The sequence below is a fragment of the Aulonocara stuartgranti genome (assembly GCF_965226115.1).
Source record: "Aulonocara stuartgranti genome assembly, chromosome: 22".
Lineage (NCBI taxonomy): Eukaryota > Metazoa > Chordata > Actinopteri > Cichliformes > Cichlidae > Aulonocara > Aulonocara stuartgranti.
In genome coordinates this window covers 6,056,798-6,082,015 of record NC_138957.1, presented here as the reverse complement: position 1 = coordinate 6,082,015, position 25,218 = coordinate 6,056,798, and the positions used below count along the sequence as shown (strand labels likewise).

At 40.8% G+C, this 25,218-nt stretch overlaps 1 long non-coding RNA gene across 1 annotated transcript; it reads left to right on the top strand.

Moving 5' to 3' along the window:
- The first annotated feature begins 78 nt into the window (after nucleotides 1–78).
- LOC309698303 lies at nucleotides 79–986 on the top strand. The gene is made up of 3 exons (XR_014274056.1): nucleotides 79–198; nucleotides 488–697; nucleotides 800–986. It is a non-coding gene; the product is annotated as an uncharacterized lncRNA (long non-coding RNA).
- The last annotated feature ends 24,232 nt before the right edge of the window (nucleotides 987–25,218 follow it).

The following is a 25,218-nucleotide window of genomic DNA, read 5'->3' as shown; positions in this document are numbered from 1 at the left end:
TTAATTTAATTTAATTTAATTATAGAAAAGATTCCAAACAAGTCGTCTTCCATTCCAAGTACTGGTACCATCAACTATGTTGGTAAATTAGATCGTGTGATTGGCTGAAGGATCTGACTCATCATGAACTTTGGGGGGAGGAGCAATAACGTCAGACTGTGATGAGAGTACAGCAGACTGGCAAAGATTTGTTTCAAGGTAAGTGCAATCCTAACCACTAATTCTTTCCTTTTGTTATGATCCTAATCCTTAGTCCTTCCAATGATACAATACAAATAGCTAAACTTCCATAATTTTCATCCCTGTCCCTGGACATTCCAGTTATGTAATATACAACACTAATGCTTCCAACATTGTGCTGATGTCCTCTGTATGCAGTGTGTCTTTGGAAACATGCCACGCTATGTGCACCAAACATCTGAACTGAATTTAATGTTTTTGTTTATATTTTATGTATTTTTAAAAAATAATTTCTCTTTCAACACAGTATTGCAAGTCCTTAGTCAAGTGGGCTCCTCACAAGAAGAGAAAAATGGATAGAAGAGGGACGACTCCTATTCCTCAGAACCCTGTGAAAAGCAATAAACCACAACTGGTGGAAAAAGATGACCTGCAGCCACAGGATGAAACTAGGAAGTTGGAGATTTCTGAAGCTGTTAAAGAGCCTCAGTCCAGCAATGATGGTGTGCCAGTGAATGTAAGTTAACAGAGTAACACAGCCAACAAGAAATGAAATATCAGATGAAATGAGTTACTGCATCAAATACTAAGAATCTCCTCTCTTCATTTGTCTTTGCAGGCAGACGGTGTTGCTGATGGGAAAGGAAAATGACTGCCAATAAAGACACACAAACATAGCTACACACACACAAGCATGCATGCACCTGCACACATATGTTCATATACAACAATGTTCAGATAAAGTTCAATAAAGTTCTTGTTGTTCAACTGCAAAATCCTGTGTTTTCTTTCTCACACTGATGGAGGATGGGAAAAGTCCACAGTCATGGTATTCAAAAAGAATATAATGCAAAGATTTGCAGCTGAATCACAACATGAGGAGCAGCATTGTAATGTAATCCTTCTTATATAATACTGTTATATACCTACTTACTACTTGAAGCACTATAGATTAAAAGTCCCATTTTAACTGTAGATTAAAACAACACTTAAAAAAACAAGTTTAATAATTTGTTTGAAAAGGTGTAATTCCAGATTAAAGTTACAGTACACTAATAAGATTCACAAAACAGATTCACTGAATGTTATTTATTATAATTACAGAAAAGACTCCAAGCGAATCATCTTCAATTCCAAGTACTAGTACCTGGTAATATAGGCAGAATTAATAATGTGATTGGCTGAAAGGTCTTTATAGTCATGAGTTTGGGTGGGAGGGGCAGTGATGTCAGAGTGTGGTAAGAATACAGCAGACTGGAAGAGATTTGCTTCAAGGTAAGTTCAATCAAAATCACTAATGCTATAATTTTTATGATATTAATCTCTAGTTCTTCAAATTGTTAGAATACAAATCAATATTTCTTCCAGATTTTCCATTCTAATATTTAGATCTTCCACTTATAGAATAAAAATCACTAATTCTTCCAAGATAGTAATGGTTATTTCCTCTGTATGTGTCTTATCTTTGGAAACTTGGCTTCATCACATGCAGAAGAAGGAAGAACAATGTCAGGTATGTACAAGTGTTAGTTCTACATATGTTTGATTCCTGAGATTCAGTGGTCCCACATGGTATTCCTAAGATTTTTATTTGTCCTTCATGCAGTGGAAATACAGCTGCAAAATGCTGACAATGAAGTGCGCATTGGTCTGAGCCTACAAGATGAGAATCTTACAGGAGAACATTACAGGCAAGAGCAGTTTGTCTTTGTTACACAGAGATACTTACCACAATAAAAGAATACATCCACTAACATTCTATCCTCATAAATGTTTTAGATGTACATGTGGGCAATTATTGGATCCATTGACCTGGTGGATACTACTTGCAGTTGCAGCTGCAACCATTTTATTCTATATGGTGGTCTTTCTCCTGCTCCATTCCAACAAATACATCTAAGTAAATAAATGCAGATTAAAAGGAAGTTCAATAAAGTTTATTTCTTTACAAATATCAAAATTGTGTGTCTTCATTCTCACACTGGGTTAATGCGGGATGTCAAAGGTTGTCTAACATCAAGATTTATGGTGGTTCAAAATGCAGACAAGAAAAGAAAACTACAGGTGAATCCAAATGTGATGCTCATTGTTGTTCCCAAGACTAAGCAAAAAATGCAATGTAATATATTTGTACTAATCTTTAGCTGTTAGACTACTAAATGCTGACAGGGGTCGTTTGGATTCATATTTATGATCATTAATTTTTATAGGTTGTGTGAATGAGCAGACAAAAATGGCCCTTTTTGGGATTAATAAAGTTATGTGAGATTAGTTAAAAAGAAAAAAATGGGCATTTGTGAAACATTTTATTTAATAGTACAGAGTCAAAGTTTATTGATTTCTTTTACAAGGTATAATTTCAAATAAAATGATTCCTAATGGTAGCTGTGCAAATCTTGTTATTAAGTTAGTTGTATTAGTTACACATAAAATTCCTAATGGGTATTCCTATTTATTTGAAGGTTCTCCAATCAGAGTTAGTGGATCAAGCTGGAACCAGGGAGGTTGTTGCAGCTCTTCAAGGGTCTCAGTTTCAGAGCAATGACGTTCCATCCACTGTAAATTCATGGAGCACAGGAATACAACAAATCATTAATAAAAAATAAAAAAAAGATTGCAAAAGACACTTAGAATCGCCACCATAAATTTGTCTTTGCAGCCAAGGAGTTCTAATTATGGGAAAGAAAAATAAATGCTAGACAAGACATACAAATATGACCACCACACACGCACACACACACACAAACAGTTAAGAGGTCAAGATTAGTCAGAAATATATATCTAATTGGTTGGTGATTGATTATTTATTGTCAGATGTGAACTCAATTCAATTCAGTTTTGCTTAGTGCCATATAGTGCCAAATTCCACCAACAGTTTCTTCGAGCTGCTTGGAAAGGTAACGACCCTTACAATAATATCAAGAAAACAGAAAAAAAATTACTATGGCCCTTGTGAGCAAAAGCTATGGTGACAGTGGCAACGAAAACCTTCCTTTTAACAGGAAGAAACCTCCAGCACTACCAGGCTCACAGAGGGGCTGCCATGTGCTGTGACCGGCTGGGATTCTGTCTGCATATCAATTCAATTCAATAAAACTTTATTGATCCCAAAGGTTGACCCCGAAGGAAATTGGTTTAAGGGTGCCGACCTTTTGCCAGCGCCAGCTTACCCTTCCGACCATACATACATTACACAAACATCACATGGGGAAGACAGGTCCGAGAGGTATAATAATGGAAAATCCACAACACGAGGAAAGACGAAGAGAAAAAAGAACTCCTCCAAGACTGAGCTCACACAGGGAGATCAGTTTGAGAACAGAAAGAAACACATAAGCACATAGCACATGAATCATAGATTAAAAGTCCCATTTTAACTGTAGATTCAAAAAATCCTTTATTCAAAAAATTTGTTTTATTCTTTTCTTTGTAATTCCAGATTAAAGTTATAGTACACTAACAAGATTCCTAAAGGATGGTAACCAAATGCAATTCATTAGGTTTGTTGAATTAATTACACAAAATTCCTAAGAAGTCATCCCTCATTCCAAGTTACACTGTCCTGCAATGTGTTGTAGAAATGGATTGTCTGATTTGCTAATCAAGAGTGATGTCAGAGTGATGTCACCAGAAGTCCCGAGAGGTGTGATTTGGTAAACGGTAAGTCTAATCACAATTCCTTCTATCCAAATGACTAATTCTATTTTTTTTTTAAATCCTCATCCCTAAAGGTTCCAATTTTAGAATACAAATCAATAATAATTCTTTCAATTCCAGTTATCACTCTAATTCATAGATCTTCCACTTATTGAATAGAAATTACTAATACTTCCAAAATACTAATTCATATTTCCTCTGTGTGCAGCTTATCTTTTGAAATTGGATCTTTTGTTCCTTCTTATTCCTCCTGTGAGAATGTCAGGTATGTGCCAGTGTGTTAGATCTACACCTCTTTGATTTCTCAGATTGAGTGGTCTCAACTGATGCTCCTAAAATGTCATTTGTAATTCCTGCAGTGGAAATGCAGATGCAATGCGTTGCTCCCAATATAGCACCCTTTGGTCAAATCCAGAGCCACCAGGCTGAACATCCTGTAGCAGAATCTTGCAGGCAAGAGCAATTTCTCTTATACCCTTATATTTTACACATTATAATAAATCCAATGATGTTTACATTTTGTTTGTATAAACTGATAACTTTCAGGTGCAGATGTGGACGTTTGGACAAACTGTTCATGTGGATAATCCTCATTGCTGTTTTTGCGATCATTGGACTCTACGTGATCATTTTGCTACTGCTTTATTACAACAACAACTTTTCATGAGTTCATCCACAAACCACTGAGCAAAAGACAATAAAAGTGTTGTTGTTCAATGTCAAAATACGTAGTCTTCATTCTCACACTGGGTTAATGCGGGATGTACTGGTTATGGACAAATCAAGTGTGTGATCATGTATGAGTTGTATAGTTTTAATGTTTTTTTTGGGAACAGAATGGTGTGTATGTGTAAGTTTGGTGATGGAGTTTTTATTATGAATGAATGATGAATTTTTATGAATTATTATGTCTATTTTTTATGCTTAAGGACAACAGATGGAAATTAGCCCTTGGCTATAATCTGTTATGTTTACATTCATGTAATTTTTTTTTACATTTATGTTCATTAACATGCACTGTCCTAAATAAATAAATAATAAATAAATAAGTAATAAATGTCAAAGGTTGTCTAACATCAAGATTTATGGTGGTTCAAACTGCAGACAAGAAAAGAAAACTACAGGTGAATCCAAATGTGATGCTCATTGTTGTTCCCAAGACTAAGCAAAAAACGCAATGTAATATATTTGTACTAATCTTTAGCTGTTAGACTACTAAATGCTGACAGGGGTCGTTTGGATTCATATTTATGATCATTAATTTTTATAGTTTGTGTGAATGAGCAGACAAAAACGGCCCTTTTTGGGATTAATAAAGTTATGTGAGATTAGTTAAAAAGAAAAAAATGGGCATTTGTGAAACATTTTATTTAATAGTACAGAGTCAAAGTTTATTGATTTCTTTTACAAGGTATAATTTCAAATAAAATGATTCCTAATGGTAGCTGTGCAAATCTTGTTATTAAGTTAGTTGTATTAGTTACACATAAAATTCCTAATGGGTATTCCTATTTTCCAAGATCCAATATCCTATAAAAGACAGCAGAATTCAGTGTTCTTATTCGCTGAACGGTTGTTGTATAACAGCAAACTTTGGAGGAGTGGCAGTGGAAACAGGCTTGAATTAGGAGTCCATGTTGTTACCTTTTAGGAGAAGATGGAGAAGATGGATTTATTTGAAGGTTCTCCAATCAGAGGTAGTGGATCAAGCTGGAACCAGGGAGGTTGTTGCAGCTCTTCAAGGATCTCAGTTTCAGAGCAATGACGTTCCATCCACTGTAAATTCATGGAGCACAGGAACACAACAAATCATTAATAAAAAATAAAAAAAAGATTGCAAAAGACACTTAGAATCGCCACCATAAATTTGTCTTTGCAGCCAAGGAGTTCTAATTATGGGAAAGAAAAATAAATGCTAGACAAGACATACAAACATGACCACCACACACACACACACACACACACACACACACACACACACACACACACACACACACACACACACACACACACACACAGAGAGAGACACTCACACAAAAGATCAAAAGCTATGGCGACAGCGGCAAGGAAAACCTTACTTTTAACAGGAAGAAATCTCCAGCACTACCAGGAGGGGCTGCCATATGCTGTGACCGGCTGGGATTCTGTCTGCATATCACAGATACAAAGTGTTGTATTCATAATACTATTTCCTTTGTAGTATTGTCTTTTCTATTTCTATTTTACTTGTCATTGTTTTGCTGTCATACCTAGTGTGGTTAATTCCACCTACTTTCTCCTAATCACAACATCACACTGATCAGATGGCGATGCCTTTCACCCTGGTTTATCTCTGACATCAGGACCAACTATTCTGTTGTTCTTATAATTTTTTCCTACATTGCAACATAACTTTGTATGTCCAATAGCCAGATAAGAAATTAATCTAACTATAAATTGTTATCTACAAATTATATTAAGCTGTTACGTTCACGCGGTTGTTAATTTTTATTTACATGTAGTTAGTGTACTGCTGCCAATGAGTTCATAAACACGTCTGTTTGAAGTTATTTTATTGGAGTATCTACCAGCAAGAATTTGGAGAATCAAAGATCATTTTAACAAGCTGTGATTTCAAAAGAGTTAAACATTGCACTAATAAGATTCCCAAAAGCTTTTAAGATATTAATTTAATTATATTTAGTTTATTTTTAATTGCAGAAAAGATTCCAAACGAGTCGTCTTACATTCCAAGTACTGGTACCATCAACTATGTTGGTAAATTAAATCGTCTGATTGGCTGAAGGATCTGACTCATCATGAACTTTGGGGGGAGGAGCAATAACGTCAGACTGTGATGAGAGTACAGCAGACTGGCAAAGATTTGTTTCAAGGTAAGTGCAATCCTAACCACTAATTCTTTCCTTTTGTTATGATCCTAATCCTTAGTCCTTCCAATGATACAATACAAATAGCTAAACTTCCATAATTTTCATCCCTGTCCCTGGACATTCCAGTTATGTAATATACATCACTAATGCTTCCAACATTGTGCTGATGTCCTCTGTATGCGGTGTGTCTTTGGAAACATGCCATGCTATGTGCACCAAACATCTGAACTGCATTTAATGTTTTTGTTTATATTTTATGTATTTTTTAAAATAATTTCTCTTTCAACACAGTATTGCAAGTCCTTAGTCAAGTGGGCTCCTCACAAGAAGAAGAAAATGGATAGAAGAGCGAGTACTCCAATTCCTGAGGACCCTGTGAAAAGCAATAAACCACAACTGGTGGAAAAAGATGAAACTAGGAAGCTGGAGATTTCTGAAGCCATTAAAGAGCCTCAGTCCAGCAATGATGGTGTGCCAGTGAATGTAAGTTAACAGAGTAACACAGCCAACAACAACTGAAATATTAGATGAAAATTACTGCAACAAATACTAAGAATCTCCTATCTTCATTTGTCTTTGCAGGCAGACGGTGTTGCTGATGGGAAAGGAAAAAGACTGCCAATAAATACACACAAACATAGCTACACACACACAAGCATGCATGCACCTGCACACATATGTTCATAGACAACAATGTTCAGATAAAGTTCAATAAAGTTCTTGTTGTTCAACTGCAAAATCCTGTGTTTTCTTTCTCACACTGATGGAGGATGGGAAAAGTCCGCTGTCATGGTATTCAAAAAGAATATAATGCAAAGATTTGCAGCTGAATCACAACATGAGGAGCAGCATTGTAATGTAATCCTTCTTATATAATACTGTTATATACCTACTTACTACTTGAAGCACTATAGATTAAAAGTCCCATTTTAACTGTAGATTAAAACAACACTTAAAAAAACAAGTTTAATAATTTGTTTGAAAAGGTGTAATTCCAGATTAAAGTTACAGTACACTAATAAGATTCACAAAACAGATTCACTGAATGTTATTTATTATAATTACAGAAAAGACTCCAAGCGAATCATCTTCAATTCCAAGTACTAGTACCTGGTAATATAGGCAGAATTAATAATGTGATTGGCTGAAAGGTCTTTATAGTCATGAGTTATGGTGGGAGGGGCAGTGATGTCAGAGTGTGGTAAGAATACAGCAGACTGGAAGAGATTTGCTTCAAGGTAAGTTCAATCAAATCACTAATGCTTTCATTTTTATGATATTAATCTCTTGTCCTCCCAGTTAAAGAATATAAATCACTACTGCTTCCAACATTGTTCTGATGTTCTTTTTCTACTGATAGCCCTGTGCATTACTTGAAGGATTTTTGATTAAAAATCCAATTTCTTAACTGTAGATTAAAACAACACTCTATTTAAATAGTTCATTAATTTATTTGAGAAGGTGTAATTCCAGATCAAAGTTGCAGTACACTTACAAGGATGATATGCAAATGCCATTAATTAGGTTTGTCGCATTAATTACACAAAAATCATCCTTGATTTCAAGTTAGTTTAGTAATGGATTATTTGATTTGCTAATCGACAGTGATGTGAGTAGAAGTCCTGAGAAGTGTGATTTGGTAAATGGGAAGTCTAATCACCATTCCTTAACTCTAAATTACTAATTCTTCTGGCTTTAAAAAAAATCCTAATCCCTACATCTTACAATTTTATAATTCAAATCAATAATTCTTCCAATTTTTTACTCTGAGTGATAGATCTTCCACTTATAGAATAGAAATTACTAATCCTTCCAAGATAATAATGATAATTCCATCTGTATGCATCTTATCTTTGGAAATTGGTTTATTTTGTTCTTATTCCTACTTAAAGAATGTCAGGTATGTGCCAGTGTGTTAGGTCTACAAATGTTTGTGCTTCATGCAGTGGAAATGCCGATTCAAAATGCTGACAACGAAGCAAGCATTGGTCGGAGCCTGCAAGATGAGAATCCTACAGGACAACTTTGCAGGTAAAAAGTTTTTCTTTGTTTTATAGAGATATTTTCCACAATGATACAATAAAATCAGTAACATGTACATCTTCTTATTCCCATAAACTTTGTAGGTGGACATCTGAGCGATTAATGGATCCATTCACCTGGTGGATACTATTTGCAACAGTTGCTTTAGCCATATTATTCTATTTGTTAGTCTTGCTCCTGCTCCATTTCAACAAATACATCTAATCAAATAAATGCACATTAAAATGAAGTTTAATAAAGTTTGTTAAAGTTAAAAATGTCAAAATGGAGTGTCTTCATTCTCACACTAGGTTATTGCAGGATGGCAAAGTTCAGTTTGTGTAACATCAAGATGGTGGTTCAAACTGTACACAAGAAAAGAAAACTACAGGTGAATTCAAATGTGATTCTCATTTTTGTTCCCAAGACTAAGTAAAAAATGCAATGTAATGTATTTCTACTAATATTCAGCTGTCAGACTACAGGGAGTGCAGAATTATTAGGCAAGTTGTATTTTTGAGGAATAATTTTATTATTGAACAACAACCATGTTCTCAATGAACCCAAAAAACTCATTAATATCAAAGCTGAATGTTTTTGGAAGTAGTTTTTAGTTTGTTTTTAGTTTTAGCTATTTTAGGGGGATATCTGTGTGTGCAGGTGACTATTACTGTGCATAATTATTAGGCAACTTAACAAAAAACAAATATATACCCATTTCAATTATTTATTTTTACCAGTGAAACCGATATAACATCTCCACATTCACAAATATACATTTCTGACATTCAAAAACAAAACAAAAACAAATCAGCGACCAATATAGCCACCTTTCTTTGCAAGGACACTCAAAAGCCTGCCATCCATGGATTCTGTCAGTGTTTTGATCTGTTCACCATCAACATTGCGTGCAGCAGCAACCACAGCCTCCCAGACACTGTTCAGAGAGGTGTACTGTTTTCCCTCCTTGTAAATCTCACATTTGATGATGGACCACAGGTTCTCAATGGGGTTCAGATCAGGTGAACAAGGAGGCCATGTCATTAGTTTTTCTTCTTTTATACCCTTTCTTGCCAGCCACGCTGTGGAGTACTTGGACGCATGTGATGGAGCATTGTCCTGCATGAAAATCATGTTTTTCTTGAAGGATGCAGACTTCTTCCTGTACCACTGCTTGAAGAAGGTGTCTTCCAGAAACTGGCAGTAGGACTGGGAGTTGAGCTTGACTCCATCCTCAACCCGAAAAGGCCCCACAAGCTCATCTTTGATGATACCAGCCCAAACCAGTACTCCACCTCCACCTTGCTGGCGTCTGAGTCGGACTGGAGCTCTCGGCCCTTTACCAATCCAGCCACGGGCCCATCCATCTGGCCCATCAAGACTCACTCTCATTTCATCAGTCCATAAAACCTTAGAAAAACCAGTCTTGAGATATTTCTTGGCCCAGTCTTGACGTTTCAGCTTGTGTGTCTTGTTCAGTGGTGGTCGTCTTTCAGACTTTCTTACCTTGGCCATGTCTCTGAGTATTGCACACCTTGTGCTTTTGGGCACTCCAGTGATGTTGCAGCTCTGAAATATGGCCAAACTGGTGGCAAGTGGCATCTTGGCAGCTGCACGCTTGACTTTTCTCAGTTCATGGGCAGTTATTTTGCGCCTTGGTTTTTCCACACGCTTCTTGCGACCCTGTTGACTATTTTGAATGAAACGCTTGATTGTTCGATGATCACGCTTCAGAAGCTTTGCAATTTTGAGACTGCTGCATCCCTCTGCAAGATATCTCACTATTTTTGACTTTTCTGAGCCTGTCAAGTCCTTCTTTTGACCCATTTTGCCAAAGGAAAGGAAGTTGCCTAATAATTATGCACACCTGATATAGGGTGTTGATGTCATTAGACCACACCCCTTCTCATTACAGAGATGCACATCACCTAATATGCTTAATTGGTAGTAGGCTTTCGAGCCTATACAGCTTGGAGTAAGACAACATGCATGAAGAGGATGATGTGGACAAAATACTCATTTGCCTAATAATTCTGCACTCCCTGTATTCAATTATGACGTGGGTCAAATCGATTAATTGTATGATTATTACTTTTTATAGGTTTTGTGAATAATTTAAAATAAATTGCCCTTTTGGGATTAATAAAAGTATCTGATACTGATTAATAATATATATTACTACAACCACTTCTAATACTACTAATAATGATGTGACACACGCTAGGCACAGATACACCCACACACATGTCGTTAACATCAGATGCACGTTTATTGTGAGTGTCCACAGAATGACAGCTGAACACCGTTTGGCAGCGGTCGGTTTCCCCAGCTTCCTCCCTCCGCTCCTCTCCGCCTCACTATATAAAGGGAAGGAAAAACCACCATCAGTCCAAAATCGTCATCAGCTGTTCTTACCAGCACCACCCCGTTGAGCTCACTGCACCACTCCTCCCCTGCAGCCGCGCCCGGACCACACCTCCGCCACACACCTCCGCCACACACCCCCACCGCCCGACTGAGGCCGGGAAGCCCACCGGCCGAACCTACTCCCCCCCCCCCGCGAGCGAGAGAGGAAATCGGCCACCGCCATCTGCGGCCCCGGCCTATGGACCACCTTGAACTTAAAAGGCTGCAAAGCCAGATACCACCGAGTGATCCGGGCGTTGGCATCCTTCATGCGGTGAAGCCACTGTAGCGGGGCGTGGTCCGAGCAGAGGGTGAATGAGCGCCCCAGGAGGTAATAGCGAAGGGAGTCGACCGCCCACCGGATAGCCAAGCACTCCTCCACGGTGCTGTACCGTCTTTCGCGCTCCGCCAGCTTCCGGCTGATGTAAAGAACGGGACGGTCGGCCCCCCTCACCTGCTGGGACAAAACGGCCCCCAACCCCTTGTTCGAGGCATCAGTCTGCAGAACAAAAGGGAGGGAAAAGTCAGGAGTGTGAAGCAGCGGCTCCCCACAGAGAGCCTTTTTCACCTGCACAAACGCCGCCTGGCACGGCCCCGTCCACTGGACCAGATCTGGAGCACCCTTCCGGGTAAGATCGGTTAAGGGGCTGGTCAGCTGCGCAAACCCCGGCACGAACCGGCGATAGTAACCCGCCAGCCCCAAAAACCGTCTCACCTCCTTTTTGGTCTTAGGGCGCGGGCAGGATGCGATAGCCGCAGTCTTCTCCACACCTGTGGACGCACCTGCCCGCCCCCCAAGTGGTACCCCAGATACTGCACCTCCCTCCGTCCAACCGCACACTTCTTCGGGTTGGCCGTGAGCCCCGCCTGCCTCAGGGACTCCAGGACCGCGGCCACCCGCTGCACGTGCTCCGCCCAGGTGTCGCTGTGGATGATCACGTCATCCAAGTAGGAAGCAGCATACGCAGCATGCGGGCGCAGCACCCGGTCCATGAGGCGCTGGAAGGTGGCAGGGGTCCCGAGCAAGCCGAACGGAAGCATAACGAATTGGTACAACCCGTACGGAGTGGAGAAGGCCGTTTTCTCCCTGGACTCGGCAGACAAGGGAATCTGACAATAGCCCTTGGTTAAATCCAGCGTCGTGAAAAAGCGGGCCGTGCCCAGCCGGTCCAGGAGCTCGTCGACCCGGGGCATGGGATAGGCATCAAAGCGTGATACTTCGTTCACCCTGCGATAGTTGACACAGAACCGGATCGACCCATCCTTCTTCACTACGAGAACGATGGGGCTACACCAGGCGCTGTGCGACTCTTCTATTACTCCCATTTTCAGCATTTCCGCCAACTCTCTCTGAACGATCTGCCGTTTATGCTCAGGGAGCCTGTAGGGCCGTGAACGCACCGTCACGCCAGGCTGCATTACAAAATGATGCTCAATGAGAGACGTCCGGCCGGGCAGGGGGGAGAACACGTCCGCAAAACGCTGTTGTAACGCGACAACGTCCGCTCTCTGGGCCTGTGTGAGATGGTCATCACAAGGGAGGGAGGCGGGGATGATGGAATTTGGCACCTCCGGCCCCAACTCATCTCTCTCCTTAACCAGGCTTGCCAGAGAAGCGGTTTCAACCTCTCTCCACACTTTAAGGAGATTGAGGTGATAAATCTGCGTGGCCCCTCCCCTGTCCGACCGAGCGACCTCATAGTCAACGTCCCCGACTCGCCGTGTGACCACAAAGGGTCCTTGCCACTTGGCGAGCAACTTCGAGCTGGAAGAAGGGAGTAATACAAGCACTTTGTCTCCCGGTGAAAATTGCCTAAGTCTAGCCCCTCTGTCATACAGGCGTTGCTGACGCTGCTGAGCCTGGAGCAAATTCTCCCGTGACAACCTCCCCAAAGTGTGGAGTTTTGCTCTCAGGTCTAACACGTACTGAATCTCATTCTTGGCGGGGCTCGGACTGTCCTCCCAGCTTTCTTTAATCAGGTCGAGCACCCCACGTGACCTCCTGCCGCTGTCCCCGGGCTCCCCTGCTCTAGCGGCAAGGTGGTCCTCTGCCAACGTAACCGCCACCTCCAGACTCGCGGGACGGTGGCGCCTGACCCATCTCGCCGTTTCTGCAGGCAGCCCCTCCACGAACTGCTCCAGCACCACTTTGCCCACCAGCAGCGTCTCGCCCTCTGACGATCCCGGCTGCAGCCAGCGTACGGCCGCATCATGCAGCTTCCGGGCCCAAGCAAACGGCCGATCCGCCACGGCCAGCCGACAGGTTTGCCGAGTCTGCCGGTCCGTCTGCTCTTGCAGCGCAGCCAGGTGAGCCCGCTGGGCCGCCGCATGGTCGTGGTTCATTTTCGCCATCTCCGCTAGCACCTGCGCCAAAAGCTGCAAAGGCTGGGCGGGCGGCGCAGCCTGCGGGTCGGACATCCCCACACCGGCAAGGTCCTGGGTTTCGGCACCACTTGTGACACACACTAGGCACAGATACACCCACACACACGTCGTTAACATCAGATGCACGTTTATTGTGAGTGTCCACAGAATGACAGCTGAACACCGTGTGGCAGCGGTCGGTTTCCCCAGCTTCCTCCCTCCGCTCCTCTCCGCCTCACTATATAAAGGGAAGGAAAAACCACCATCAGTCCAAAATCGCCATCAGCTGTTCTTACCAGCACCGCCCCGTTGAGCTCACTGCACCACTCCTCCCCTGCAGCCGCGCCCCGGACCACACCTCCGCCACAAATGACAATTGCAACTTAGATACAGTAACTGTGGTGGGGCGTGGTCTGCGGTGCCGTGCAGGGAGGGCGGACGCACCTGCACAGCATCCTTAATCACGCCCGCCTAGTTAAAAACACGGGGACTCAGGGGTTTGGGTGTGTTGTGGTGAGATGTAAATAAAGATGGCTCCGAATGATACTCCGTGGTCCCGCCGTGCCTTATTCTCGCCACAATAACAATCTGATATATATATATATATATATATATATATATATATATATATATATATATATTTTTTTTTTTTTTTTATTTATTATTTTTTTTTATTTCTCTTGCTAATGATTTAGTATTATTTACACACAAAATTCCTAATGGGTATTCTTGCTTTCCAAGGTCCAGTACCCTTTAAAAATAGCAGAATTCAGTTCTCTGATTGGCTAAAAGATCATTGTGAATACAACACCAAACTTTGGGGGAGTGGCAGTGCTCCTCCCCTTGCCAGTCCAGTTGTGGGTCTGCACTGCCCACAATCCTGGCTTTTGGCACCTAAGTAACAAACCACTGAAGGCCCAGTGTCAACTTTTAAGCGTTTCAGCATGCTTTATTTCACATCTCCGCAACAACCCTCAACACAGGAACCAATACAGCTTTTAAGCTGGCGAGGCAAGATCAAAGAGGTGTGTCCATCTCACCTGCAGTGGTATTACAATCCATGCACCACCACATATTCCGATTGCCTGACTAAGCCCCATGAGCCATCCAGCCGTGGCTTACTGACAGCTGAGCAGGACTGCAAAGCACGGTGTCTTGGGTGGAAGTGAGGCCAGTCAAGCCAGCACCCCAACTTCGGGCCAGGAATTTCCCTTGTTCTTCCCAACCTTCACCACTGGCTGGTGAGGTCCCCCGCGTCCTGGTTCCTCCTCAAAGATCATTTTTACAAGATGTGATTCCAAAAGAGTTAAACATTGCACTAGCAAGATTCCCAAAAGGAATTAATATTAATTTAATTACATTTAATTCATTTTAATTATTGAAAGGATTCCAAAAGAGTCATCTCGTATTTTAAGTACTGTTACCCTCAACTATGTTGGCAAATTAGATCATTCTTTTCAGCACTACCTTACGTGTCTGAATTTACGGTTATGTTTTCATTTTGAGATACTGTATTTTTATCTTTATATATATATATATATATATATATATATATATATATATATATATATATATATATATATATAGCAGCTGGATAGCGTAGCGATTCCTGCCTGGGGCGTCTGTATCCAGTAAGGGTCCTAAGGCTAGACCCCCTATGTTAAGCGAGCCTACCGCAGACATAGATGATGTTAATGCAGCACTACGGACAATACCTACAACCACGATTACCGACACTAACAAGCTGATCTACAATACGGCAGCAGTGATCAGTGAGATGCTTGGCTACAAGTTGAACAGCCACAAGGGGCAGTACCCTCCATGGAGAAGGAGGCTAGAGAGCAAGATCAAAGTAGCACGGAGGGAGGTTAGCCAACTAACGGAGTTGCAGAAAGGTGCGACAAAGAAGGTGCATAAGAAATACAGCAAGCTGTCCATACCTGAGGCCTTGGAAACTGCCAAGCAAAGACTCACAGCCTTGGCCAGCCGCTTGAGGAGGTACACCAGAGAGATAGAAGGCAGGAGAATAAACCAGCTGTTCTCCACAGAACCAGCAAAGGTGTACTCTCAGTGGCAAGGGAACAATAATAAGAGAACAGCTTATTACCACCAGCACCACCAAGGCTGGAGACGGAGCAATACTGGAAGAGCATATGGGAGAAGGATGCAACCCATAACAGCAATGCTCAGTGGCTAGTTGATCTGAGGGCAGACCACAGCGACCTCCCTGAACAGGGTCCAGTAACCATCACAGTGGCAGATATCCAAGAAAGGGTCTCCAGTATGAAGAGTTGGACAGCACCAGGGCCCGACATGGTTCACGCCTACTGGCTAAAGAAGCTGACTGCACTCCACGAGCGTCTGGCAGCACAAATGAACCAGCTGCTAGTTAACGAGAGACACCCGGAATGGCTAACCGAAGGTCGGACAGTCCTGATCCCCAAGGACCCCAAGAAGGGACCGGTCCCCTCCAACTACCGACCAATAACCTGCCTCAGTACTACATGGAAGCTCCTGTCAGGCATCATATCGGCTAAGATGAACAGGCACATGGGTCAATACATGAGTGGGACACAGAAAGGAATTGGCAAGAATACCAGAGGCGCAAAACACCAGCTACTGGTAGACAGAACAGTCAGCCGAGACTGCAAGACCAGACTGACCAACCTGTGCACTGCCTGGATTGATTACAAGAAGGCCTATGACTCAATGCCCCACAGCTGGATACTGGAATGCCTAGAATTGTACAAGATCAATGGGACCCTAAGAGCCTTCATCAGGAACTCAACTCAACGTACAACACTAGAGGCCAACTCCAAGCCCATAGCACAAGTCACCATCAAGTGCGGGATCTACCAAGGAGATGCTCTGTCCCCACTGCTGTTCTGCATAGGCCTGAACCCTCTCAGTGAGATCATTAACAAGACTGGCTACGGATACCGACTACGGAACGGAGCAGTTGTCAGCCACCTCCTGTACATGGATGACATCAAGCTGTATGCCAAGAGTGAACGAGACATCGATTCACTGATCCACACTACCAGGCTATACAGCAATGACATTGGAATGTCGTTCGGACTGGTATGTACCACCGGCAGATAGAGGAGGTGGCTGATATCCAGAAATCCTACCAGTGGCTGGACAAAGCTGGACTGAAAGACAGCACAGAGGCACTAATCATGGCAGCACAAGAACAAGCTCTGAGTACAAGATCCATAGAGGCTGGGGTCTATCACACCAGGCAAGACCCCAGGCTGTGTAAAGATGCCCCAGAGACAATCCAGCACATAACAGCAGGGTGCAAGATGCTAGCAGGCAAGGCATACATGGAACGCCATAACCAAGTGGCCGGCATAGTGTACAGGAACATCTGTGCCGAGTATAACCTGGAAGTCCCGAGGTCAAAATGGGAGATGTCCCCAAGGGTGGTGGAGAATGACCGAGCTAAGATCCTGTGGGACTTCCAGATACAGACGGACAAAATGGTGGTGGCTAGCCAACCGGACATAGTGGTGGTAGACAAACAGAAGAAGACGGCCGTAGTGATCGATGTAGCGGTTCCGAATGACAGCAATATCAGGAAGAAGGAACACGAGAAGCTGGAAAAATACCAAGGGCTCAGAGAAGAGCTCGAGAGGATGTGGAGGGTGAAGGTAATGGTGGTCCCCGTGGTAATCGGAGCACTAGGTGCGGTGACTCCCAAGCTAGGCGAGTGGCTCCAGCAGATCCCGGGAACAACATCGGAGATCTCTGTCCAGAAGAGCGCAGTCCTGGGAACAGCTAAGATACTGCGCAGGACCCTCAAGCTCCCAGGCCTCTGGTAGAGGACCCGGGCTTGAAGGATAAACCGCCCGCAGGGGCGCGCTGGGTGTTTTTTTTTTTTTTTATGTATTTATTTTTATCTTAAGGGATTAGGATTTTTTTTAAAGCCAGAAGAATTAGTAATTTAGAGTTAAGGAATGGTGATTAGACTTCCCATTTACCAAATCACACTTCTCAGGACTTCTACTCACATCACTGTCGATTAGCAAATCAAATAATCCATTACTAAACTAACTTGAAATCAAGGATGATTTTTGTGTAATTAATGCGACAAACCTAATTAATGGCATTTGCATATCATCCTTGTAAGTGTACTGCAACTTTGATCTGGAATTACACCTTCTCAAATAAATTAATGAACTATTTAAATAGAGTGTTGTTTTAATCTACAGTTAAGAAATTGGATTTTTAATCAAAAATCCTACAAGTAATGCACAGGGCTATCAGTAGAAAAAGAACATCAGAACAATGTTGGAAGCAGTAGTGATTTATATTCTGGAAGGACAAAAGATTAATATCATAAAATATGAGAGTATTAGTGATTTTGATTGAACTTAACTTGAAGCAAATCTCTTCCAGTCTGCTGTATTCTTACCACACTCTGACATCACTGCCCCTCCCACCCCAACTCATAACTACACAGACCTTTCAGCCAATCACATTATTAATTCTGCCTATATTAGCAGGTACTAGTACTTGGAATTGAAGATGATTCGCTTGGAGTCTTTTCTGTAATTATAATAAATAACATTCAGTGAATCTGTTTTGTGAATCTTATTAGTGTACTGTAACTTTAATCTGGAATTACACCTTTTCAAACAAATTATTAAACTTGTTTTTTTAAGTGTTGTTTTAATCTACAGTTAAAATGGGACTTTTAATCTATAGTGCTTCAAGTAGTAAGTAGGTATATAACAGTATTATATAAGAAGGATTACATTACAATGCTGCTCCTCATGTTGTGATTCAGCTGCAAATCTTTGCATTATATTCTTTTTGAATACCATGACTGTGGACTTTTCCCATCCTCCATCAGTGTGAGAAAGAAAACACAGGATTTTGCAGTTGAACAACAAGAACTTTATTGAACTTTATCTGAACATTGTTGTATATGAACATATGTGTGCAGGTGCATGCATGCTCGTGTGTGTGTAGCTATATTTGTGTGTCTTTATTGGCAGTCATTTTCCTTTCCCATCGGCAACACCGTCTGCCTGCAAAGACAAATGAAGAGAGGAGATTCTTAGTATTTGTTACAGTAACTCATTTCATCTGATATTTCATTTCTTGCTGGCTGTGTTACTCTGTTAACTTACATTCACTGGCACACCATCATTGCTGGACTGAGGCTCTTTAATGGCTTCAGAAATCTCCAGCTTCCTAGTTTCATCTTTTTCCACCAGTGGTGGTTTATTGCTTTTCACAGGGTCCTCAGGAATTGGAGTACTCGCTCTTCTATCCATTTTCTTCTTCTTGTGAGGAGCCCACTTGACTAAGGACTTGCAATACTGTGTTGAAAGAGAAATTATTTTAAAAAATACATAAAATATAAACAAAAACATTAAATGCAGTTCAGATGTTTGGTGCACATAGCATGGCATGTTTCCAAAGACGCACTGCATACAGAGGACATCAGCACAATGTTGGAAGCATTAGTGATGTATATTACATAACTGGAATGTCCAGGGACAGGGATGAAAATTATGGAAGTTTAGCTATTTGTATTGTATCATTGGAAGGACTAAGGATTAGGATCATAACAAAAGGAAAGAATTAGTGGTTAGGATTGCACTTACCTTGAAACAAATCTTTGCCAGTCTGCTGTACTCTTATCACAGTCTGACGTTATTGCTCCTCCCCCCAAAGTTCATGATGAGTCAGATCCTTCAGCCAATCACACGATCTAATTTGCCAACATAGTTGATGGTACCAGTACTTGGAATGGAAGATGAGTCGTTTGGAATCTTTTCTATAATTAAAATAAACTAAATGTAATCAAATTAAATTAAAATAATATAATAACAGCTTTTGGGAATCTTGTTAGTGCAACATTTAACTCATTTGAAATCACAGTTTGTTAAAGTGATCTTTGATTCTCAAAATTCTTGCTGGTAGATACTCCAATAAAATAACTTTAAACAAAAAACGTAAAAGAATTGTTGGTGCTGATGTCAGAGATAAACCAGGGTGAAAGGCATTACCATCTGATCAGTGTGATGTGGTGGAGAAGGTAGGTGGAATGATCCACACTAACAATGACAGAAAAAAGGAATTTTTATCCAGTTTTTGGAATGTCTGTTAATGTAAGTGAATAAATTGATCTCCCCTGTTAAAAGGGAAGTTTTCCTTGCCACTGTTCCCAAAGCCTTTGCTCATGATGGCCATCATCAGTTTTTTCCTGATTTCTTTGTATTATTTTCGGGTCTTAACCTGAAATTAAGCAGCTCGAGACAACTGTTGGCATGATTTGTCACTATATAAACAAAATAGTGAAGGAGCTATGGTGGACTGCCATGTAGCAGTTCCGATGGGTAATGGCGAAGCGCGGTAGGTGGTTCGTGATTAGCAGGCCATGCTGGACGTGGAGGTCCCTCCAGTGCTCTGACCTCCAGCTCCGACTGAGCAGGTCACTGGTGTGCCGCTGACCTCCAGCTCTGACTTTGCAGGCCATTCCTGCATGCTGACCCCCTCGGGCAGAGCGGGCCCCTCCGGTAGCGCCGCAGCTGCAGACAGTTGATCCAATGGTGATGATGGTGTAGCAGCTGCAGGCGGGGGAGATGTTGGTGGAGCAGACTGGCGGTAGATTCAGCAATGATGTTTAAGCAACAGGCAGGTGAAGTGATGTTGGTGTGGTTATGGCAGGCAGTTGAGAGGGTGTGGAGGCGTTCAACTGAGGTGAAATATGACTGCTCAGTTTGGGCAATGGCAGCGATATACAATCCTCAGCAAAACTTTCTAGCTTCTCTTGTTGCTTCTCAATCTTCTTCATCCTTTTCTTCTTTTCTTTTGTGTTAATCCAGCCAATGTTATTAATGACATCTACATATCATCCTTTAGCAGCCTTGTCTGTATAAAATGTGAGTTATTTGGAATTACAATGAAATCCATGAATAATGATTGACAAGCAAACAAAGACACACAATTTTCAAATTGAACAGAAAAGTCTTTATTATTGCATTTGGCATTTGTTGTCAAGAACTTATGTATATCAGTATTTGTCCTTTTTTTTTTTGAAAAAAATTACATTTTAAAAGTAAAAAATAAAAACAATTCTCAGACATAACAAAAAGACCTCACATGACCAAAATGAGTAAAATCTAAAAAAAAAAAAAAAAAAAAGGAAACAGTCAGAGCGTCCGTGTAAAATGAGTAAAAAACAAAAAACCTCACATGATCACAAAGTTTTCAAAAATGTAGTAAAACAAACATCAAAGTAAAATCAAAAACAACTGAAAAACCCTTTTCCTCTGAGTCTTTGTATGGCTTTTTGTCTTTTGTTGGTGTCTTTAGGTGTGTCTTTGTTCTTGTGACTTCTGAGCATCTTTGGACTTAACAGCTGTCTTTCAGTCAGGCTCTTTGGTCTTTTTCTTTCTTGCTTGTTGCCTTCTTGCTCTGTTTCTTTGCTTTCATCACACTTTGTCAAAGACCTTTTCTGCGTTAGAGATTTTTTCCTCATTTTTGGGTGTGCCACTGGAGACTCATAGCTAGTCCCAGGGCCATCTTCTTTTACTCTAACTGTGTCTTTGTTTTCAGTTGTTCCTTTTGCTCTCACGTGGCCTTTTCCCTTGGTTGTCATCTTTGTCTCTGGTTCATTTTTATTTTTGCCTATATCCTCTCTGCTCAAAGCTTGGACTTTTTCTGTAGTTTTTCTCACTACTCCACTGGAAACTTCTTGGTCTATGTCTGTTTTGTTCAACAAGGGACCATTTTCATCTTCAGCTTTGTCTTCTTCGTTATCTGTAGTCACTGTTTGCATACTGTTTCCATCTTCACTCAAGCTTTCTGGCCTCAAGGCTTCACTGTTTTCATCTCTTGTCTCTGTCTGTGTTTGGTTCACACCCTCAGTTGTTTCGTTTGGTCTAACAACATTTTGCATTTTTCTTTGGATTGCATTTCTTTCTGACATAATTTTAGGATATTCCCAACATTTGAACTTGTTTTTAAGAAATTGAGTACGACTATAGAAATGTCCTGTGTCCTTTGTGGCTTTTCCCTTTTCTTTAGCATTATCTTTACCTTTGGTGGATCCCAATGTACCTGCTGCTGTAAGGTCAATGTGTTCACAGTTATCATCATAATCTTCACTTTCACTACTCTCTGTAGTCACTTTTGCTCTTCCCCTGCCACTCTGTTTATGTCGGTGTTTTCCAGATGTGTCTGTGTCAATGGTGTTTGCGTGCTGTTTGGTCTTCTTTTTCACAATTTCTCCTCTTGTGGCATTTTGACTAGACTTTCTTTTCTTTGGTCCAGCATATCTTCTCTGCAACACATCTTCATTGTCTTCTGAGGTTGTAGATTCCTCAGAGTCTCTGGTTCTATTGTTCACAGCAAGTGCCTTTGCAGCATTGTTGCGGCACTTGAAGGCTTCGTCAAAGTTTAAATCTGCCTCATAAAACCTCGCTGCAGTTGCATCAGAATGGCACATCATCCGGTGGACTTGTACCTTGCTTTGGGTTCCCAAGGATCTCCCACTCTACAAATGTAAACATTAAATAATGTTATTAATTGCACTAACATTTGACATTTTCAAGGAGATTTACAGAGCTAAGGACAGAACCACAAAAAAAAGTACAACAGAAGACAATAAAAAGAAAAAGAAATGTCCTTTCAACATTAAAACACCGGGAGTAGAACCAGGAAGGGTGACTGTTTTATATCATCCCTCTAAAAGGATAGGAAGGTAAAAACATTGAATCACCATAAAGTGGAAACTACTCACAAAAGTGCTGATGCTGCTCCTAATCATAGAGAACGTGGGTTTTCCTGGGATACCAAACTTCCTCCATGCATCTTGGAATGAAGCCAACATCTTACAATAAGCCCTTCCATGAGTGTTGGTAAACATCAGTTGTGATGATACACCAAGGTATCTGTGGCGGTGGTACACAAAGCGGTGAAACCATATGTATTCGTCGTTCGTTAGGGGAACAAGTGCATGGCCAAATGTTTCCTTGGTCTTGTGCTCTTTTACCTGTAAAAGAATCAGCAACTAAATTACATTGCACACAGTCATTGATGTCGCTGGTAAGAAAATATCTTTAATCAGGGAGAGAAATAATTGCTTAATGATTTTACTCTGATTATCCGCCGGCCATCACCATCCGCTTCAGCAGTGCCAACTTCCTCAACTGTCATATTTGATATGACGCCTCTTCTGTGCCCAGTTGTGCAGATGACAAATCCAGCCAGAAGACCATAGAACCAGTCTAGGTTCTCAGGTGTGGGATTTTTCTCAAGCTCGACTATTGAGTAACATAGAGGTTGCACAGTAAGACACAAGGGATAGGGGAGCATATCCCTTATATTGCTATATACTCCCCCTAATATAATCCTATATAAACATCACAAATGCTACTGTTTGTATATGTATTATATATTTGAAGAAAAATCAAAAAGTCCAACAAGTGATTATAAATGAGCAGTCTGTTATAATTGAAAGCAAAAAGTTCTGTCATATATTTCTGTAAATCTGAGATTCTGAACTATATATACATACAGATTACAGCTGGTAAGTAAATATTATATAATTTCTCATTAACAGAGATATTATTGGGGTTATTAGAGTTGTCCTTATGGAGAAATGAACTACACACTTACCAAGTGCTTCAGGGATGTGTGTGGTGGCCATCTGGAGAAAATCAGTGATGTGGACAGGATCTACAAGCATTTCTAAAAGACACAGAATGTTTTTATGTTCCTGCAGCTCCAGTCATGCTCATTCATGCTGCACGCAATGATGTAAATATAAAACAGGTTGTATTTCAGACCTAATACAGATTTTTATGATATATTGAATTGAAATTGCTAATTCAAGCAACCAATGATTTATAAAGAAACATCCTGAAAAACAACAGGGGTGCACAAACTTTTGCATACCACTGTACATATACAATGCACAAAAGACCTACTTATATACAATTTATACCTTACATTACAACATTTTGAGTCCTTGTTCCTCACTACATCACAGTCATGATATCATGACATCTATAAATGATTTATTTATTGCACATGCTAGGTAACAACTAAGTAGTAAAGTTGGATCTTACGTGATTTTTTGATCCGGATGGCTTGCCTGTGGGTGTGTAACTCCCTTTTGCTCTTCTTCATTTCCGACTGAAGAGCAAATAAAGTCCCCTTTAAAGCCTTACGGGAGGCTCTGACCTCTGGCAGTTGTGCATCAATCAGAAATTGCAAGAACGCCCTCACACTTCCAATCCAGATCCTTTTGGTTGTTACAGCATATTTATTCAGATAAGTTGTCCATCTAAAAAAGGCCCACAAACAAACACAAATCAGTAATCACTTTAGTATTATTGAGATTACTGGACTAATATATCACAGAAATTTGTAAAAATGTACTCAGTCAGTCTTTCTCTGTTGTCCATAAATGCAAACGTCATTGCAGGGAGTTGATTGTGAGACATGAAATATGCCCAGGTACGGACATGATAGACCCGTTGTTTGGAGTTTTCGGCGTCCCTTTTACCTGTCCCACAAATGTGCTGAAACCAAGCATTCAGGACTTTCTCTGTTTAAAATAAAATGTAGTAACAACATAGCAATTAGGAGTGTCATGACAAACTGATGAAGTACAGAAAACATACTTCTAATTCAAGTGGTTGACAATGATATTTGAAAGATATTGCTAATTAGTAGTAATGTTTAATTAGCGGGATGTGAGTTCCCAAATAGAACAACCAGTTCTAAAAATTCACATTACACTACACAAGAAACAATATTATTGCCAAAGAATTCATACCAAATTTAGGAAGCCGGGCTATTGGGTCATGTTTACTTCTTTCAAATTTCTGGCGCTTGGGGGGGCTGAGAGGTTTGAAGCCAAGTTTATCCTCAGTGGATTTCAGACTTTTCAGTTTCCTTTTCAGGAGTTTAAGTAACAAATCCTTTTCTTTGCACTTTTTGCAATTCTGATGTTGGACTTGAGCATCATCTGACTGATTGACAGGGGAATGGACTGAGCTGTCTTCTCTAATCTCTGCAGATTCTTCACGGGTATCACTGCTATCACTTTGCTCCTCTTGATCACTGCTTTCAGTCAGCTGCTCTATGTCCAGTGAGGTCACCATTGGAGGCTGTGGATTTGAACGTCTGAGAGCTTTGAGGGCTTTCAGATTAGCCAATCGTTTCGCTGTCGTCATTACTTTCTTCTTATCTGATTTCTGAAAGGGTATAAACAATAGAACAGCAATGTTTGAGAAAGTTAGTGAAACATGTCACATAAGAATGCATTCTAATTTAACAACAAAATGTAAGCTATACAAAACACTAACCTCAATCTCACAGTGGACATTTTCCAAGTGCTTGTCCAGTCTTATACGGTTTTTAGCTTTACATACTGGACAGTCCAGCCTGCCCCTGTAACTGCATATCACATCCAGTTTGACAAATGTAACTACAACTACCACTTTAAATTGTTGCAATGTTTTGTCATATACTGTATGACAGTGACTTACACTGTAGAGCAGTAATTTAGCAGTAAATGTAATTCTTCTTTGTTTACAACATGGTGGTATTTTTTTAAATGCTGCCCAACTGCAACATATGGAATCAAGCATATTGGGCATTCTGTCATCTGACGTGGCATTTTTCCTGTAGAGAAGAATACACATCAGAACAGGTGAATTAATTGTTGAATTATTTATAAATTTCTGTC